The sequence below is a fragment of the Perissodus microlepis genome, chromosome 9 (assembly GCF_051167445.1).
Source record: "Perissodus microlepis isolate ML-2025 ecotype Zambia chromosome 9, ASM5116744v1, whole genome shotgun sequence".
In the NCBI taxonomy this organism is placed as follows: Eukaryota; Metazoa; Chordata; class Actinopteri; order Cichliformes; family Cichlidae; genus Perissodus; species Perissodus microlepis.
Window position 1 is genome coordinate 31,964,062 of NC_140469.1, and position 20,922 is coordinate 31,984,983.

General features: G+C 41.3%; 1 long non-coding RNA gene across 3 annotated transcripts; it reads right to left on the reverse strand.

Annotated features, from left to right (window-relative positions):
* Positions 1 to 12,054: 12,054 nt before the first annotated feature.
* Positions 12,055 to 20,272, reverse strand: LOC146380870 (uncharacterized). Of its 3 annotated transcripts, none has more exons than XR_014801387.1 (5): positions 19,737 to 20,272; positions 18,126 to 18,192; positions 17,853 to 17,990; positions 17,418 to 17,503; positions 12,055 to 17,134 (listed from the first exon to the last, which is right to left on the reverse strand). It is a non-coding gene; the product is annotated as an uncharacterized LOC146380870 (long non-coding RNA). The 3 variants fall into 3 exon arrangements; XR_014801388.1 differs by lacking the exon at positions 19,737 to 20,272 and adding an exon at positions 18,263 to 19,684; XR_014801386.1 differs by lacking the exon at positions 19,737 to 20,272 and having other exon boundaries at positions 18,126 to 19,680.
* Between the last annotated feature and the right edge of the window lie 650 nt (positions 20,273 to 20,922).

The following is a 20,922-nucleotide window of genomic DNA, read 5'->3' on the forward strand; positions in this document are numbered from 1 at the left end:
CCACTGCAGCACAGTACCTGTAACACCTACAGCATGTTCTAATCGCTCTAATAGGATATTATGGTCGACAGTATCGAACGCTGCACTGAGGTCTAGCAGGACAAGCACAGAGATGAGTCCACTGTCAGAGGCCATAAGAAGATCATTTGTAACCTTCACTAAAGCTGTTTCTGTGCTGTGATGAGCTCTGAAACCTGACTGAAACTCTTCAATAAGCCATTCCTCTGCAGATGATCTGTTAGCTGTTTGACAACTACTCTTTCAAGGATGTTTGATATGAAAGGAAGGTTGGAGATTGGCCTATAATTAGCTAAGACTGCTGGGTCTAGAGATGCTTTTTGAGTAAAGGTTTAACTACAGCCAGCTTGAAGGCCTGTGGTACATAGCTGATTATTAGAGATAGGTTGATCATATTTAAGATCGAAGAATTAATTAATGGCAGGACTTCTTTGAGCGGTTTTGTAGGAATGGGGTCTAAAAGACACTTTGATGGTTTGGAGGAAGTAATTATTGAAGTTAACTCAGAAAGATCGTATTGGTGTCACGGTTCTGGGTCCGTCGGACCCAGTATTTTGAGTTTATTGTGTTTTGGTTTCATTTTGCATCATGGATTGTTTTCTTGTTCTCTTGTTGTGGTTGTGATGATTATTATTTGAGTTTCATGTTTCTGTTATCCATGTTTTAGGAATTGTGGTTTCATGTATAGTTCAGTTCCATGTGTCATTTTCTGTCTCTCTGTGTTGAGTCCGTGTCTCTGAGTTGTGATACATGTTTCCTGTTTTATTGTGAAAGTCTTTGTCTTATGTTAGTGTGTGCAGCTTTGTTCCCCATGTCTCGTTAGCCCTGATCTCTCCCAGCTGTGTCTCCCTCCTGTTGCCGATTTCCCTCATTACTACCCTGTGTATTTAAGCCCTGTGTTTTCCCATGCTCGGTGTTGCGTCGTACCATCAGATTATGCCTGTGTGTTTTTTGGTCTCAGTGTTCAGTCCTCACTTCATGTTTTGTTTTCTTGCCAGCAATAAAGCTGAGGTTTTTGAGTTGCATTCCGTTTTCCGAGTCCTGCATTTGGATCCTCATCTCTGCCTGCCCGCACACAGAGCCCTGACAATTGGAGAAAAAGAGTCTAACTTAACATCAATGGTACTAAGAGTAGCTGTAGATAATATTACATCTGTGGGATGATTACTGGTAATTTTTTCTCTAATGATAAAAATTTTATTTGTGAAGAAGTTCATGAAGTCATTACTAGTTAATGTTAAAGGGATGGTTGGCTCAACAGAGCTCTGACTGTTTGTCAGCCTGGCTACAGTGCTGAAGAGAAACCTGGGGTTGTTCTTATTTTCTTCAATCAGTGATGAATAGTAAGATGTTCTGGCTTTGCGGAGGGCTTTCTTATAAAGCAGCAAACTATTTCTCCAGGCTAAATGATGATCCTCTAAATTTGTGACACGCCATTTCCTCTCCAGATTACGAGTCATCTGCTTTAGGCTACGTGTTTGAGAATTATACCACGGAGTCAGGTACTTCTGATTAGAGACCTTAGTTTTCACAGGAGCTACAGTATCCAGAGTCGTACGTAGTGAGGAGGTGAAATTATTAACAAGATGATCGACCTCTGTTGGAGCAGCGTTCAGATAGCTGCTCTGCTCTGTGTTGGTACAGGGCATTGAAGATGATAACAGTGGGTGGATTAAAATCACCCACTAATTATTTTATCTGAGCTGAGAACTAAATCAGATAAAAAGTCTGAGAAATCAGACAGAAACTCTGTGTAAGGCCCAGGTGGACGATAGATGATAACAAGTAAGACTGGTTTCTGAGTTTTACAGCTGGGGTGGACGAGGCTAAGCATCAGGTTTTCAAATGAATTAAAAGTCTGTCTGGGTCTTTGGTTGGTTAATAGGCTGGTGTGAAAAATTGCTGCCACACCTCCCCCTCGGCCTGTGTGTCGAGGTTTCTGGTAGTTAGAATGACTCGGGGGTGTTGATTCATTTAAACTAACATAATCATCCTGCTGCAACCAGGTTTCTGTAAGACAGAGTAAATCAATTTGTTGATCAATTATTAAGTCATGTACTAACAGAGACTTGGAGGAGAGAGACCTAATATTTAATAATCCACATTTCACTGTTTTACTCTTTGGTTCAGATGTGGATACTGTATTGTTCTTTCTTTGTGATTGTTTATGTTTAAGTTGTTTGTTGCTGGTTTTTAGTTTGTTTTTTGTCTGTTTGGGAGCTGACACAGTCTCTATGGAGATGGGTTTTTTTTGGGGGGGGTAGCAGGAGGAGAGAAGCTGCAGAGAGGCGTGTAAGACTGCAACTCTGCTTCCTGGTCCCAACTCTGGATAGTCATATTTTGGGGGGTTTAATAAATTTGTCCATATTTCTAGAAATGAGAGCTGCTCCATCCAAAGTGGGATGGATGCCATCTCTCCTAACAAGACCAGGTTTCCTCCAGAAGGTTTGCCAATTATCTATCACCACAAAGAGGTTGTGTGGCTACATCATCTTTCAGATATGGTCTATTTTTGGACACACCTTTGTTTCTTGCTCTATGTAGTTGTTTTTTTTATACCAAGCACAGTGAAGTATTTCAAAAAGCAGTTCAAACCAGTCATGCATCGCTGTCATGCTGCTGACTGTGGAAAATAACTACAGTCACGCTGGCAGCATGTTTGTACCATCTGCCTGCCAACTGACAGTCAACCGAGACATTAACAGTAACTAACAAAGGAAAGAACCAAGAAGAAGGCAAGATAACAGACCTGTTGTAAGTGATGGTAGAGATAAAATTTGCTGTAGAAAGAAAGAACGAGGAGGACTGTGAGACAAGCATCAACATTTTTGCATTAAAACTTCACACGCCACCTTAAAAGCTCAAAGTGATCTGACCTAAATTTCTACTGAGTTCAAGATCTTTGAATGAGAACAGGGCTTACACCGATCACTTTACATAAAACTGCTGACAACTTGAGACTAAACCAACTCAGGTCTTTATCAAGAGGTGCACATCTCATTATTCTGATTTGTTTTTTTACAAACTGATAATCTTCATCATTACAATAACATTTGTGGTCCCTGCTTCTCCTTTTAATCTATAATATACTTTTTATATAAAATTATATTTCCAAAGATAAGAAAACATTTATTATTAGATGAAAGATAGACTCTTTCATTTTCCCTCTCTGTTATCTAAGCAGAAGCATTACTCGGCTTCACCCAGCCACACAGATGTTTTACATTTCTCATGTCTATCAAAAGACTAAATCACTGTTAAAGCATCAGTGGCATGTAAGCAAATACTCCCTTGTTGACACGTCTGTTGTTCTAAGTGTTCACTTCATCAGTGTCAGTGTTACCTGAGAATTTCCCATTTAAAGACTGAAAGAGCTTGGCCGACTTCGAATCTCCGTGATGAATGCACTGAAAAGAAACAAAGAAGTTTGTGCAGTTATTGGTGTATGTCTTGATCCATGCTGCATCAGGTATGGAAAGGACTCTGTTCATGTTTTCAGTGGGAGAAATGTTTCGTCATCATCCTGGTGACTTCTTCAGTCTCAGCTGACTGCAGGTTTCCCCAACCTTATACACAGTACGTTTGCACAATGACTGAAACCAGCCCACTGACTAACGATAAACTGTGAGCTCAGTTTCATCATCATTAATATTTAAATTTTTCATGGCCATTGATCAGTGGCCATGAGTACCATTCACACAGAGTTGAAGAATTGCTGCAATCACAGCATTGTAAGATCCAAGGTGTTCTGGAGAACACCTTGGATCTTACTGAGAAGGTGAGAGATTGGAACTGTGTCTTCATTCCACCTACTTCACATACAAGGGTCAGTACTACAGGCAGAAACATGGGTGTGCCACGGGCTCCCCAGTTTCACCCAATTTGTACATGGAAGAAGTGGAAAAGAGGGCTTTGCTATCCTACTCTGGAACACCACCAAGCCATTGGTTCAGATATGTGGATGACATCTGGGTGAAAATCAAATCTCAGGACGTTCCACATTTCACGGATCACATTAACTCGGTGGACCGACACATCAGATTCACCAGGGAGGATATGTGACAGGGGATTTCTAAAAATCACCCCGTAGTTCTTCAGCTTGAGACACCTGAGTTAGAAAACACAAACACTGCAGTTGTCTTTACTCGCGAGGGCAGTCATGAACGCACGATCTGCGACCTGCGTCTCATCACTGTCTGCGTTCTTTATTTATACTTGTCTGTATGTCTGTGTGTGTGTGTGTGTGTGTGTGTGTGTGTGCGTGCGTGCGTGCGTGCGTGTGTGTGTACAAATAGCTTCTTATTCTAAGAACTCTGAGCTGAGGTTCCCCTTTTTACTAAATCTGTATGTTCTTACAGAAAGAGGAAGCTATTAGTTGTTTATCAGTAAAAGTACATGTCAAAAGTCACGTCGACATTTGCTTAGTGATCAATAAAAGAATACATTTCATGAAGCTGATCACATTATATAAAAACAATATTCCTTTGACATTCCCTCCTGTTGGTCAAAGAATGAAATGTACAAGTCATCAGTAAGTAACTACTTGTCTTTCACATTTTCAGTTACTACATCATTAGTTGCACTTCATCTTCATCTATCAAATAGGAAAAGAAGTCTTCATGATCTTCATCTGTGGGATTACAGCCTTTAAACAAGGTATAACACAAGTAAAGAAAAGCAAAATAAAATAAAATAGAATAAAATAAAACTCCAATGCCGATCAACAGTCTCTATGGCATCTGAAGCCATGTTTAAAGAATGTACATTATCTGGTATGTAGGTGCAGCACGTGGTGTTGAATAAGACACACAATCCTCCTTTCTCAGCCAGGATCATGTCCAGTGCTACACGGTGTTGCATTAGTTGGTTTTGTCCCTCGTTGACCTTGCAGGATGCATTGAAGAGCAAACCGAATCTATAGTCCAGTGTCTCACTTCCGAGAGCATGTTTTCCGACTCCTGTCCACGGGAAGAGTGAGTTGAGTACCTTTTGTCCAGTTGTCCATAGTTGAATTCTTCAGGTACGTTGGTTCCCCAGATTGAGTCATGTGGTCTGACTGTTGAAGTTGAGCGTTTCTTCCTGGATGAGGATGTTGATGTTGATGTGCAGTTTACACAAGTCACTCTGAAGGTGTGATCAGAGATCAGAATTGGTGCACATGTTCCAGTGTGTTTCCCATATGTGGTTGGGTATGTTGATGTGCTCGGCATGTGCGAGCAGACGTAGCAGTCTTTCTCTGTGGTCCTGTTAAACACGTATCTGTATCAGGCATTTTTCATCCAAGGATAGATGTGGTCTTGTGTCATGTCCATTTGGTGGAAGTTGTCGTGCGTTCATCTTCTCAGTCTGCCTCGTGGCTCAGCTGCTGTTGGCATCAGCTGGGGTCCTGTAATGGTGAGCTTTGCAGTTAAGGTAACCAGGAGGGTTCCCCCTTCCCATGGTTGCACATAGGTCCATCACACCCACACCTGGCCGCCCTAAAGTTGATCGGATGGAAGGTGGAAGTGCGGGCTTACCCTACGGGGGCCCAATCTTCACTTCCCCCCTCACCCCCGAAGCAACCAATACGTGGGTGAGACTTCCCTAATGTGCTTCCTCCTTGGTGTTGGGGCTTCCCGGGACCTCAACCTTTTTGCAGTGGCTCTGATGTATCCAGGAGGGTCTCTCTGCAATTTTACAGGCTGTGGGTGTGGTCAATAACACTTGATAGGGACCCTCCCAGCGAGGCTGATCAATAAAAGAATACATTTCATGAAGCTGATCACATTATATAAAAACAATATTCCTTTGACAATATGAAAAGTGGCAGGTTAGCCTTCTTAGACTGTGAGGTTTCCATCAGTAATGGGGGACATCTAAAAGCTGACGTGTACCGTAAACCTACACATACGGATCAGTATTTAAGGTTTGACTCTCATCATCCACTGGAGCACAAACTGGGCGTCATCAGGACGCTACGACACAGAGCGAACACCATCCCCACTGACACAGCAGCCAGGGAGGCATCCATCCATTTTCTGCTGTTTAACCAGGGCTGGGTCATGCAGTCAGCAGTTAAGGCAGACAAGCCCAGACCTCCCTCTTCCTGGCCATTTCCTACTGGGAGCACACCAGACGATTTACTCTATCTAGTGTGTCCTGTGTCTGCTCTGGAGCCTCTTCCCTTTGGGACATGCTGAGAACACCTCAGCTTGGAGATACTCAGGAGAAATCCTGATCAGATGCCCAAACCGCCTCACCGGCTCCTAGTGATGCCCATGAGTAGCAGCTCAACTATGAGCCCCTCATGCTGTCAGCCATGGTTTTTGTGAGGTTTCTGGTTATTTTATGAGACTGTTTAGTTCTTGGCTTTCTACTGTCAGTGTAGGGCTTTAGCCTCATTATTGTTTCTATGATGTTTTTCCTGCCACTCTGAAGTCTCTTGAGTTTTTTCATGTTTTGATATTTATTAGTCTGGCCTCCTTAGTGTCCACTGAATATTGATTAATTATTCCAGCAGGCATTCATTATTATTATTATTAGTAGTAGTAGTATTAGTATTATTATCACCAGTTTTTGTTTTTTTAAAGACATTTATACCTTGTTCCCTGCTTTTTAGAAACTTGCTTCTATGAGCCTGGCCTGTATTATCTGATTTTAAACCGATCTACATGAATGCATATGAACAAAAACAAAAAAAGAGAAAACAATAGAAAATGAAACTATTCAATGCCACTGATCCAGATAGATGAACTCACAGCAACTTAAAAAACACACACACAGGATAAGAGAGAAGAGAGAAACAAAAAGTTAAATACCTGCTTTGTTTGCACAGCACCATTCTGTCATGAGAGCATTACGCAATGTACAAAAAGAGCCGTGTTGTTTCCAAATACCATTTGACTGAAGGAACCAAACTGATTCAGATTTGTCAACTATAAGAGGGCAGTGAGCAGCTACAAATGCCTTGACCAGTGTTGTCTGCAGGTGGAACCTTTGGCCTGACTTGGTGGAGAGGAGAACAAAGACGAAGGGGGGGGGGGTGAAAGAAGTCCAGGCCATGTAGCAGAGGTCAGGGGCACCTTAAGGGTGAGGTGCATGAGTTCACAATTTACAGCAACTTCTTGGAAAAGCAAGACATTCTGGTAAGAGAAAGAGAGGAACAAAAAGCAAAATACCTCTGCTTTGTTTGCACAGCACCATTGTGCAATGAACAGGTGCAAAAAGAGCCGTGCTGGTTTTCTGAATGCCATTTGACTGAAGAAACAAAACTATTAAATGTCTGACAACTGATATCACAATAAAAAAAATCTAAAAACTGAAATAAAATCCCCACGGAGAACTTACAAACATAGAAAGGCGCTGCCCAGACTGAAATGCTGTGAGGCAGAGCTAATTACTGAGCCAGGATTCTACACCTATTATTATTACATCCACATGACTGTAAGTTAGTCACAAAGCACGGTGTTTTATCCTGAGGTCATTGTCCATCTGGACTCGCTGATTCTTTATTCTGTTGTGTATCTATGTAAAAGACACAAAAATTCAGAGACCAAACTACGATATGATACATTTGAAATCCTGTGCTATACAAATACAGGTATCTGTACTGTGACACAATAAAAAAAAAGCTGTATCAACACCGGCCAGTGCAATGGCAGGCTTCATATTCCTGTATGTGATGGTACAGTTAGTATACGACCTAGGCAGAGGAACAGGAAGTAGCTCAGACTGGAAGGAAAACCAGATCCAGTGTGTGACCTTTGATGTGGGTGGCACTTGAACTGGAAACTGAGACGGTCCAACGGTTATAAGAATTTGCTGGCAAATCATGAATGATGAATAATGAAGTGAGTGAAGTAAGAGAATGGATGGAGACATGGAGCAGGTAAAAGTGAGAAGCCTAGACAGCTCCCGCATGAAGGCAGTGGACAGGACAAGCTGAGAAAATTAAACTGGGCAGAGCCTCTGTTCGCATCCATTTTTGGTCCCAGCGTTAAAGGTTATTAATGTATTAATGTACTAACTTAAACCAAACATTAAAACACTTTCTAAGGCATCTTAAATATTAATTATTAAATATTCCACCAGGTGTTTCTTTTATTTGGTTAATTTATTATTTATTTTTACATTTTAGCTCTTGCTGTTTTTTTTAGAAACTGGGCTGTATGCCACCCTGTATTTTGATTATCTGATTTTACACTGTTCTACATGTATGCATATGATTGAAAAATGCAACTAAAACTATGCAGTGCAACTGCAAACGAAAAGCAAAATACCTCTGCTTTGTTTGCACAGACCACAAGAGTTGCAAAAAAAGAGCCGTGTTGTTTACCTGAATGCCATTTGACTGATGAAACCAAATTATTAAATGTCTGAGAACCAATGTTCCCTCTAATGTTTCATGTGTCTGAGCGAACACACAAACTCCCTGAGCGTCCCTTGGACCACTGTGAGCAACATTAGACGTGTGCACTGTGGTCACGCCAGCGTCAAATCCATCCAAGTTACATGTTTATTAAAATAATCAAATTACAGCATTTACATTTATGTTAGACTAGTTTTAATGAACTGCTTTAGCCCACTTACAATGAAAAGAAAAAACAATCTTGTTCATGACCTGTGTAGCATGTTAACACTATTGGAAGTATAAATAACTTGAACTCCAATTTTGAAAACACAACTTTCTTTTTTTATTTATTTATTTATTTTTTTATAAAGCTCTGACTTGTATGATGAGTCTGTGGTCTGGGAGAGAGTCTGTAACTCTGTCTGCAAAATACAGGATATAATGACCAATGTTGGGTAATTAATTACGTAGTTACTTCTTCAAAAAAGTTACTGAGTTTTGCAAACAACAAAGTTTTTGCAGCTGTTTACCTAAAAATGCAGCCAAGGCGTTTTTTAAATAAACATTTCAAACTATTTACAGAACAATCAGCTGTTCTGCACCAAATCTGATGCCACACAAATTATTTGTGCCGCTCCAAAAAATAATTTCTGTCCACTATGAGATGAAGGAGAACAACAGCCTGATACCTGCAGGCCTGACAGCAGCAGATGTATCACTGCTGTAACACCTGTAACATTCAGCAGTCGCCTCATTGTTCTGACACACACAACAAAACTACTGACTACACTACACACTAACTACACACTAACTACACAAGATTTGCGCTAAACGTGGCAAATCTCTCACATCTCAAAACACCGCCGTCAACTTCCCCCCGTTTCTTAACAACTTGCCATATCGTTTTTTGATTGGTCGACATGGTCCTTTTTTCGACCAATAGGAAAGGGTGGGGGTGTCTTTGGTTTTGTTTTTGCTCACAGGCTTTCGAGCCTTTTTTCTTATAAAACGTTTCTTCCTGCAGTAAATATGAACAACGACAGTATTCAGGAAGAAAACAAACATTGCAGATATTTTTATCATAACTCTGGTTTTTCCTGGCCGATCAACACAATTTAAAAACTGGTATAAAGTCCACACGTTTTCCGTCAGTTGTTCCGTCTGTCCTGCTCACATCTCCAATGGTTGTACACGTTGTCATTAACGTGGCTTCACTCCACATCAGCCGCTTTGCTCGCTAAAACACCGGTGTCGGCACATAAGGACGCTGTCATAGCCTGTCAACGACGTTGATTAGCTGCGTATATACGAATGTGAATCGCATCATTGGCTGGACTATGGGATAAGGTGGCATCGTTCTAATCCAGCAGCCAGTCACTGACTAACACTGCAAAACAGAATTGTTGAAGTTTTAAATTTAAGTTCAATTCAGGTTAGATTTTTTTTTGTGCGCAACGCAGATTTTCTGTGCGCAGAGACGTGCCAGCAGTGTACAATTGCGCACGTGCGCAGCTTAGAGGGAACATTGGTTATAATCATTTTCATACATTTACTGCAAACACGCTCATAATGAGTTGGCAATCAGTCTTCTGAAGGTCATAAGCTTTGTTCGGCGTGACTGTCCGTGACTGCAAACACACTTAAACATAGATTACGATTAGAAGTCTCTGGGTCAGAGAGTTCCAAATATAATATTCTAAACCAACTTTGAATCACTAGAAGAACAATGGATAATAGCATTAGATTATCAAGGCTAGGCAGGGAAGTTTTTTCCTTTTCTGTGTCTTACAGAGGAGGGAGCGGATACCAGACGAGGTCAAGGAGATACGAGGATACTTCACAACAGACACCAAGACTGCCACGTCCGTGCGGGAGGAAGATAGCTGCTATATTCTATGTTTTTGTCTCACTATATAATACTGTACAGACCGCTTGGGGGTCATCCTTTTTGTGAAACATGCTGCTGGTTCACATAGAGGTCCACAGCGCTGTGTAAGTTTGTAATTTCAACTGCCAAAAGCAAAGTAAATAATTTTTTTTAAAGACAGACCTTTCTCCTGAGATTTCTTCCAAAAATTCTGAACACAGCAGCACTCAGGTATGAACTGGCTCACTCCTGGCGGCTGCTTAGCGGGACCTGGTTCCCTTGGCTCGGTCGGGTGGGCGTCCCCTCGGACCTCTGGGCCCAGGGCTCTGGTGCAGCTGGTTGCTTGCGGAGCCTGTGGGCACATCACTGCAGCACACTGTAGCTTTTGCACTGTGGCAGCTGGGTGAGCCCCTGTCCGGGGCTCTTCACTAGGAGGGTGGCACGGCTGCCCATCCCGAGGTCCTCCTTGGGCTCTCATGCTCTGAGGGGGCCTTTAGATGTCTGGGTCCTGGAACTCTTCCATGCCTGCTTCATGTCCTGGGGGGCAGGGCTATGGCTCCCCACAGCCACTATCAGATAGTTACATGGAGAAATCTTTTGAATATAAACGCAGGCGTCCATACCTGTGTGCACACAGGTGTAGACACAGGTGTAGACACGGGTGCTCACAGACACAAACTATATCTTCCTTGTCTACTGCCTAAAAGCGCACCGTATGCTTTCGGTCTTGCGTGCTGCACAATAACATTCAATATTTAGTATTTACTGTTATAGCTATCTAGGCTATTGCTGTGGTCTCCCTACTGTGTTGTTCTCTTTTTGCTTGTTTTCTTTTCATTTTTTTCCAGCATAATCTGGCAGATTTTTGATGTCTTTCCTCACTGTCCCTCTTCCCTGTTTTTCTTTCCCTTGCCTTTTCTTGAACTTTCCTTGTCTACGTCTTTCCCTTTCCTATCCCCCAGTCATGTCTGTTCTGTTTGGAATAACTTAAAAGTAAATAAATAATAACAATGATAAAGATCAATCAAGTGGACCAGTACGGCAAAGCCATAGTGTTCAACTTGGAAAAATAAACCTGTTGGACATTTTTCTTGGCCTTCAGACAATAATTCTGATTGCTACAGTGGTCTAAGAATCAGAATCAGAATAATTCTCAGATGAGAGGTGAAACATCTTCAAGCAACTTAAAGAAGTCCAAATGCTTTTCTTTTCCAAGCTCCTTAGACTACGATGACCTAGATGACTGAGAACCTTCACAGACACATTTGCCAAACAGGCAAAAATAAATCAATAAACTTTTTTTTTTAGATACCTTGTAAAGGATCACATCCATGACAACTAACCAACAGTGTTTGTTCTTGGGTTAAAAGGACATGGAACAATGTATCTATATTAGATATATCTCTTGGTGGCGCTGTCACTTGGTGTTCGCTCACTCTGCGGTAGAGTATCACTTCCTGTTCCTACTCAAACACAGTGGTGTTTCTGAGTAGCTTATTTGCTTAGCAATTTAATTAACAACTTTTAAATACATTCTTCTTTCATAGTATAATCTTCACGTGCTTCATCCGAAGCACACTTTCTGTGTACTCACTACCTAATTTATAGCCAAAGTATTCATTCACTGTCTCTGTACTGTTTCGCTAGCTTAGCTTAGCTCGTAGCCGACTCGTTAGCACCATGGCTACTTCACCTGTCCCTCCTGCACTTTCTTGCTCATTGTGTCAGATGTTTAGTTACTCCTCGGCCTCCTTTAGCAGTAATGATATCTGTAACAAATGTAGCATATTTGCAGCTCTGGAGGCCAGGATTACTGAATTGGAGACTCGGCTTCGCACCCTTCATTCACCCGTAGCTAGCCAGGCCCCTGTAGCTGGTGCAGCCGAAGATAGCGTAGGCCCCGCTAGCTGTTCCCCGGCAGACCCCAAGCAGCTGGGGAAAGAGGGCGGCTGGGTCACGGTGAGGAGGAAGCATAGTCCTAAACAGAAGCCCCAGGTACACCACCAACCCGTTCATGTGTCTAACCGTTTTTCCCCACTCGGTGACACACCCGCCGGGGGTCAAACTCTGGTAATTGGTGATTCTGTTCTCAGACATGTGAAGCTAGAGACACCGGCAACCATAGTCAATTGTCTTCCAGGGGCCAGAGCAGGCGACATTGAAGGAAATTTAAAACTGCTGGCTAAGGGTAAACGTAAATTCAGTAAAATCATAATTCACGTCGGCAGTAATGACACCCGGTTACGCCAATCGGAGGTCACTAAAGTCAATATTGAATCGATGTGCAACTTTGCTAAAACAATGTCGGACTCTGTAGTTTTCTCTGGTCCCCTCCCCAATCAGACCAGGAGTGACATGTTTAGCCGCATGTTCTCCTTAAATTGCTGGCTGTCTGAGTGGTGTCCCAGAAACGATGTGGGCTTCATAGATAATTGGCAAACCTTCTGGAGGAAACCTGGTCTTGTTAGGAGAGACGGCATCCATCCCACTTTGGATGGAGCAGCTCTCATTTCTAGAAATATGGACAAATTTATTAAACCCCCCAAAATATGACTATCCAGAGTTGGGACCAGGAAGCAGAGTTGCAGTCTTACACGCCTCTCTGCAGCTTCTCTCCTCCTGCTACCCCCCCAAAAACCCATCTCCATAGAGACTGTGTTAGCTTCCAAAAAGACAAAAAACAAACTAAAAACCAGCAACAAACAACTTAAACATAAACAATCAAAAAGAAAGAACAATACAGTATCCACATCTGAACCAAAGAGTAAAACAGTGAAATGTGGATTATTAAATATTAGGTCTCTCTCCTCCAAGTCTCTGTTAGTACATGACTTAATAATTGATCAACAAATTGATTTACTCTGCCTTACAGAAACCTGGTTGCAGCAGGATGATTATGTTAGTTTAAATGAATCAACACCCCCGAGTCATTCTAACTACCAGAAACCTCGAAGCACAGGCCGAGGGGGCGGTGTGGCAGCAATTTTTCACACCAGCCTATTAATTAATGAAAGACCAAGACAGACTTTTAATTCATTTGAAAGCCTGATGCTTAACATTGTCCACCCCAGCTGTGAAACTCAGAAACCAGTCTTACTTGTTATCATCTATCGTCCACCTGGGCCTTACACAGAGTTTCTGTCTGATTTCTCAGACTTTATATCTAATTTAGTTCTGAGCTCAAATAAAATAATTATTGTGGGTGATTTTAACATCCATGTAGATGCTAAAAATGACAGCCTCAACATGGCATTTAGTCTGTTATTAGACTCAATTGGCTTCTCTCAAAATGTAAAAGAACCCACCCACCACTTTAATCACACTCTAGATCTTGTTTTAACATATGGCATAGAAACTGAACATTTAACAGTGTTTCCTGAAAACCCTCTCCTGTCTGATCATTTCCTGATAACATTTACATTTACAATAATTGATTACACAGCGGTGGAGAGTAGATTTTATCAAAGTAGATGTCTTTCTGAAAGCGCTGTAACTAAGTTTAAGAATATAATCCACCCACTGTTATCATCTTCAATGCCCTGTACCAACACAGAGCAGAGCAGCTATCTGAACGCTACCCCAACAGAGGTTGATTATCTTGTTAATAATTTCACCTCCTCACTACGTACGACTCTGGATACTGTAGCTCCAGTGAAAACTAAGGTCTCTAATCAGAAGTACCTGACTCCGTGGTATAATTCTCAAACACGTACCCTAAAGCAGATGACTCGTAATCTGGAGAGGAAATGGCGTGTCACAAATTTAGAGGATCATCATTTAGCCTGGAGAAATAGTTTGCTGCTTTATAAGAAAGCCCTCCGCAAAGCCAGAACATCTTACTATTCATCACTGATTGAAGAAAATAAGAACAACCCCAGGTTTCTCTTCAGCACTGTAGCCAGGCTGACAAACAGTCAGAGCTCTGTTGAGCCAACCATCCCTTTAACGTTAACTAGTAATGACTTCATGAACTTCTTCACAAATAAAATTTTTATCATTAGAGAAAAAATTACCAGTAATCATCCCACAGATGTAATATTATCTACAGCTACTCTTAGTACCATTGATGTTAAGTTAGACTCTTTTTCTCCAATTGATCTTTCTGAGTTAACTTCAATAATTACTTCCTCCAAACCATCAACGTGTCTTTTAGACCCCATTCCTACAAAACTGCTCAAAGAAGTCCTGCCGTTGATTAATTCTTCGATCTTAAATATGATCAACCTATCTCTAATGGTCGGCTATGTACCACAGGCCTTCAAGCTGGCTGTAGTTAAACCTTTACTCAAAAAGCCATCTCTAGACCCAGCAGTCTTAGCTAATTATAGGCCAATCTCCAACCTTCCTTTCATATCAAAAATCCTTGAAAGAGTAGTTGTCAAACAGCTAACAGATCATCTGCAGAGGAATGGTTTATTTGAAGAGTTTCAGTCAGGTTTCAGAGCTCATCACAGCACAGAAACAGCTTTAGTGAAGGTTACAAATGATCTTCTTATGGCCTCTGACAGTGGACTCATCTCTGTGCTTGTCCTGCTAGACCTCAGTGCAGCGTTCGATACTGTCGACCATAATATCCTATTAGAGCGATTAGAACATGCTGTAGGTATTACAGGTACTGTGCTGCAGTGGTTTGTATCATATCTATCTAATAGACTCCAGTTTGTTCATGTAAATGGAGAGTCCTCTTCACCCACTGAGGTTAATTATGGAGTTCCACAGGGTTCAGTGCTAGGACCAATTCTGTTTACATTATACATGCTTCCCTTAGGCAGCATCATTAGAAGACATAGCATACATTTTCACTGCTATGCAGATGACACCCAGCTCTATCTGTCCATGAAGCCAGATAACACACACCAATTAGTTAAACTGCAGGAATGTCTTAAAGACATAAAGACCTGGATGGCCGCTAACTTTCTGCTTCTTAATTCAGATAAAACTGAGGTTATTGTACTCGGCCCTGAAAATCTTAGAAATATGGTATCTAACCAGATTCATACTCTGGATGGCATTACCTTGGCCTCCAGTAACGCTGTGAGGAACCTTGGAGTCATTTTTGACCAGGACATGTCCTTCAACGCACATATTAAACAAATATGTAAGACTGCTTTCTTCCATTTGCGCAACATCTCTAAAGTTAGAAATATCCTGTCTCAGAGTGACGCTGAAAAACTAGTTCATGCATTTATTACTTCCAGGCTGGACGACTGTAATTCATTATTATTAGGATGTCCAAAAAACTCACTGAAAAGCCTTCAGCTAATCCAAAATGCTGCAGCAAGAGTACTGACAGGGACTAGAAGGAGAGAGCATATTTCTCCTGTTTTGGCTTCCCTTCATTGGCTTCCTGTTAAATCCAGAATTGAATTCAAAATCCTGCTCCTCACATACAAGGTCTTAAATAATCAGGCCCCATCTTATCTTAATGACCTTGTAGTACCATATCACCCTATTAGAGCACTTCGCTCTCGCTCTGCAGGCCTACTTGTTGTTCCCAGAGTATTTAAAAGTAGAATGGGAGGCAGAGCCTTCAGTTTTCAGGCCCCTCTTCTGTGGAACCAGCTTCCAGTTTGGATTCGGGAGACAGAAACTATCTCTACTTTTAAGATTAGGCTTAAAACTTTCCTTTTTGCTAAAGCATATAGTTAGGGCTGGACCAGGTGACCCTGAATCCTCCCTTAGTTATGCTGCAATAGACGTAGGCTGCTGGGGGATTCCCATGATGCATTGAGTTTTTCCTTTCCAGTCACCTTTCTCACTCACTATGTATTAATAGACCTCTCTGCATTGAATCATATCTGTTATTAACCTCTGTCTCTCTTCCACAGCATGTCTTTTATCCTGTCTTCCTTCTCTCACCCCAACCGGTCGCAGCAGATGGCCCCACCCCTCCCTGAGCCTGGTTCTGCCGGAGGTTTCTTCCTGTTAAAAGGGAGTTTTTCCTTCCCACTGTCGCCAAAGTGCTTGCTCATAGGGGGTCATATGATTGTTGGGTTTTTCTCTGTATCTATGAAGCGCCTTGAGGCGACTTTTGTTGTGATTTGGCGCTATATAAATAAAATTGAATTGAATTGAATTGAATTAAATAACTGGTACATCATTCTTTAACAGAAACACATGTAGGAGACCACAGAACAATCAAGACATGCTGACTGAAAGAAAAATAGTCTGAAGAATAGTTTGCCAACAAAGAATAATATCCCCAAAGCAACTTTGGTAAAATGTAGTAAAATATGCATTGCAAGAAAAAGCATGAATTTTAACACAATTTAACATTGAGCATTACTATGTTTCTTGCATACATTCATTAGTGCTCCATTTAATCAGGCTGTGTCCATTAATGGTAACTTTAGTCTATTTAACGTGTGGAGAAAACATTTAATAAGTTTGAGAACAACTGCTCCACTCAAACAATTTGTGAAAACCTGTGGGTACATTTCCTTTGTAACAATTGCCCATCTTGCACGAATCAGTGTTTAAACTGCAAGTGTATGAGACTTTAACTTATGAACTAACAATCTTTGTCTAATGTCCACTGAGCAAACCACAAAGTCCTTATGAACATTTTATAACTTACAATTTTGAACCCTAACCCTAAACACAAATTTGCATTGCAGAAATATGGAAAAATATCTGGCTTCCCTGAATCTGAAACCTCTGCCCATCCAGCTTCATGATAATCCTTTGCAAGACTTCAAAAGTGCATTTGAGCTCCGGTGGGTAGCTTAGGTTCAGACAGTATATCGGTCCAAATAACAGAGCACAAGCAATTGCAATGCTCCTCAAACCAGTGAGAATCTCCACACCTCCAACCAGGACACCGATGTTCTCTGGGTCATCTCCAGGCTCTACACCCTCCTGCTGTAGGACATACACTCCCATCACAGTTTGTTCCATGGCTTCAGCGTGGCCTCAGTGTTCTGTGATGTGAAATATAATAATACATTTGTCTGAGTCTAGATATGCAAAAAAAAAAAGAAAAAGAAAAGGAATTCAGCAATCAGCGTGGATATGCTGATATGTTTACCAAATTCTAAATTCTATGTCTCTGGTTTCACACCTCAGAAATTTGACATTAAACAAAACAAGGAAAAATTACAATATGTTTTAATTGTACAGGGTGTCACATTTTGCTGTTTCATATATCAAAATTATCCCTGCATTAAATTACATAACACAGAACACCTTGTGAATGTAACTCACCGTATATTCCTTCACAAGTTTGTCGCAGTCTCGTAGTCACACAAGGACTTCAGGATGGATGCTCGTCTTGCATGTATTGTGTCATCCTAGGGAAAAAGGGAATCCATAATGACAATATTTAGCTTTCAGGCAGCAGTTCGAAAAAGGAATACTTTGTTTGGAAGGACCAAAAGGCAAGTACTCATCTATCTCAACCAAATCAGACACAAAATGAGGCAACCAAACAGGTTTGTTTTTTCATTTTGATCAAGATTAGCCATGTGACTTCATCAATTACTTATTAATATCAGACTGACACTTATATAATTTGTATAACAATATGAAAATAACTTAGGACTTTTGCCTACCATATGTATAGATATTTTTGCTCATAAAATTGGCATGTTATGGGCATAAAAAGTTCTTAAACACAGGTCTAACCATTTTAGCACACACCTTGGAGATGGTCCCCATGATGTGTCTCATTTTTCTTCCAGCCCTCCACCTTTGCCTCTAAAGATCTCCATCATCTAGCTCAGAAAAGAGTGTAGATAGCAGCGGTACTGTCAACATGTGCAGGAGTTCCTTGTCAATCTGAAAAACATGAACATGATGCCAAAAACCAAAGAAAAAAACAGATTAATAATAACAACAACAATACTACTACTACTGCTAATAATAATAATAATAATAATAATAATAATAATAAGTCAAACATATGAAACTTACCATGTATTGTTGAGGAGGTGTAAGAATCTCAGAGCATGGGAATGTGGCTTTATTTTGCGACATATTTCTGAGGAGAGAAATTATTTAATTAAAATAAAATTATTACTCTTGATGAATTTGTGTTAATATCTACATACTGTGAAATGTGAAGTGTCAGGCCTGAGAGTGATTGTAAATATAAGACGTCTTTGTAATATAAAATAATAGAGCTGTGTGTGAGACTGTGTGTGACGACAGCGCGCTGCAGCGCTGCGAGCTATTTTTAGACGGTGTGTGAACATGCAAATGAGGTGGCTGCTGTGAAGCGCACAGAGGACTTTTGCTTCCGGTTTAGCGTGTTTTTTGAGTGTTATAATTATGATTTGCAAATACTGTTAAAGACCTGTAAATAAGACGCTGATTTTGCTGATTATAATATTACAAATAAGGTTTTGAATGACTAGGGTGAATGTTTGATGTCTGGCTGAGTTTTGATATAGAAAAGACAAATCGTGCATGATTTAGACCGACACGTCAGTCGGCAGAGTAAGACTGAGTGATAAATACAGCTGTGATTTGTTTCAGTTTTGTGGTGTGAAGCAGGATTTATAAGATTTTTAAAGTGTCCCTTGGTTCAGCTCAATAATATAAGCGGTTACATTTGATTTACTGTTGGTTTTATCATAATATAGGGTGAGATCAAGCACGAATTTCTGCTGTGTGTGTGACAGGAACTCTGCATGCCCATAAAAGGCAACGGCCAGACTGTGAGAAGTATGCACCGAGAGAGAGAGAGAGAGAGAGAGAGAGAGAGAGTAAAATCTAGTCAGATGAAGTGAATCAGGAGGTTTTTAGAAAAGAAATACTAAGTAAATGTTTTAGTGTGTTAATACAGGTGGATTTCTCCCAACCTGGAAACCTGAGTACAGCGGCAAAAGCATAAACAGAATTGGGACGACAGACAGGCCAAGCTTTGGCTCAAAAGTTTACAGCTTGACCTCACTCTGTCCCCACCCTGAAAAGAAACTTAAAGGACATCTCCTCCTCCAGTTATCAGTTACCATCACTGGAAATTTTCAGGCAAGTTTTTGACTGAATTGTTGTTGGCACCAGGTGTCCCTGAATCTCACAAGCAAGCCCTAACTCCTGGCTGAAGACATGGAATGCTGTTATTTAAGGTGGGAAATCAAAATTTGGGAAACAAGATAAAAACACACACACAAGCAGAGAAATGTATGAGAAAGGCACGTGTTAGAGAAATGCCTCGTTTGAGAAAAAAGTTAAAATAACCCACCTACAAACGCACACACACGCAATGAAGAAACAGCTTACATTCATGAACACGTGAAGATTTTCCAGCAAGGTTAAAGCAGCGAAACTTAACATACACCTGTTGTTGAATGATAAAGTTTATCCACTACTAACAAATAAACTCTCTGGGTTGCAGGACAACAGCTTAACTTCAAAGAGAGACACTGGTCTGACCAACCAGTGATGACACGACAAATTTAGTGGTTAGAAGATTCAAATTGTGACATGTTTTCTGCTGATTGATTAATACAAGTGATTACTGAATGAAAGAAAATTCCTTTTTGGGCTTTTAAACATGATCTTAAGAATTTTAACATGTACCTGTGTTGTCCTGTCAGCTTGGTGGGTTATGAGTTGATTACATGGTGGACACTGTACTGCTGAACAACAAACAATTATATTGCCATCACTGTTATAATCTTACAGTGACACAAAGTCTCAGATTTAGTTATTCTGAAAATAAGTTTATCAGACCAACTTTTATTTTCAAACACAACAAAGTATAACAGCCAACATACATACATACATAACTTTGAGAAAAAACAAAAAAAGGGGGAGAGAAGGCTGACACAGGGCCTGGCCCGGTGTTTCTCCCCTCTCTGAATAACACAGCCAACACAACATCATTTTCCTGTTCGTCTGTTTTTGTTTTGTTTTTGTTTTTTCTCTTTATGCTTGATTACAGGCTGCTTTGCCGAGGCTGACCTGGACTCCTGCTCTCCCCTCTACCATCTTTGCTCACTCCTCTACCATCTTTGATGTGACCCTGACCAAATGCTACAGCAGCTGGACCCACAACAACAACCTGCAAATGTCAACAATGCTGCAGGAAACCGATCTCATGCAGCGGAGACGGAGAGCGTTAAATCCAAGGCCCGTTTCACTACACGGGGGAGATCTCCAGACAGCTTCAGCTGACAGAGCTGTGACGAGACGCCCATTAAGCCCAGAGGAAAAGTGAGGCCGAGCAAAAGAATGCTGACCTTAACAACTCTGCATTAAAACTGTGCAGGACAGTGACGGACCAACACGGATGATCGGGCAGCAAAAAGGGCGTGCCAGAGACAGGAGGAGTAACTGAGGTCAGGAGGCACCTCAGAATGGACAAAAGCACCAGAAGAAAATAAGCTGAAGGCACAGGTGTCGGGGCTCGGCCAGGAGCTGACCTCTGAGAAGAGCCGGACAGCAGAGCTGCAGAAGGCCGTGGAGCAAAGCAAGGAAAACATCAATAAACTTCAATCTGACGTGTACGGAAAAGACTCTGAGGTTTCTGCCCTCAGTAAGAGCTCAAGGCATCAGAGCAGAAACTGAGCATGGCTCAGGAGGAGCTGGCTGCTAATCGAACCCATCAGTCAGGCTTGGAGTCCCAGACACAGGACTTGAAACCAGGCTGGAGCTTGCTGGAGCAGGAGGTCGCCAAACCTGACAAGAAGCTCCTACAGCAGGAGCAAGCCCTGAAGGAGCTACAGAAGCAAAAGGGTCAAGTTAAGGAGGAGCTGGACAAGGA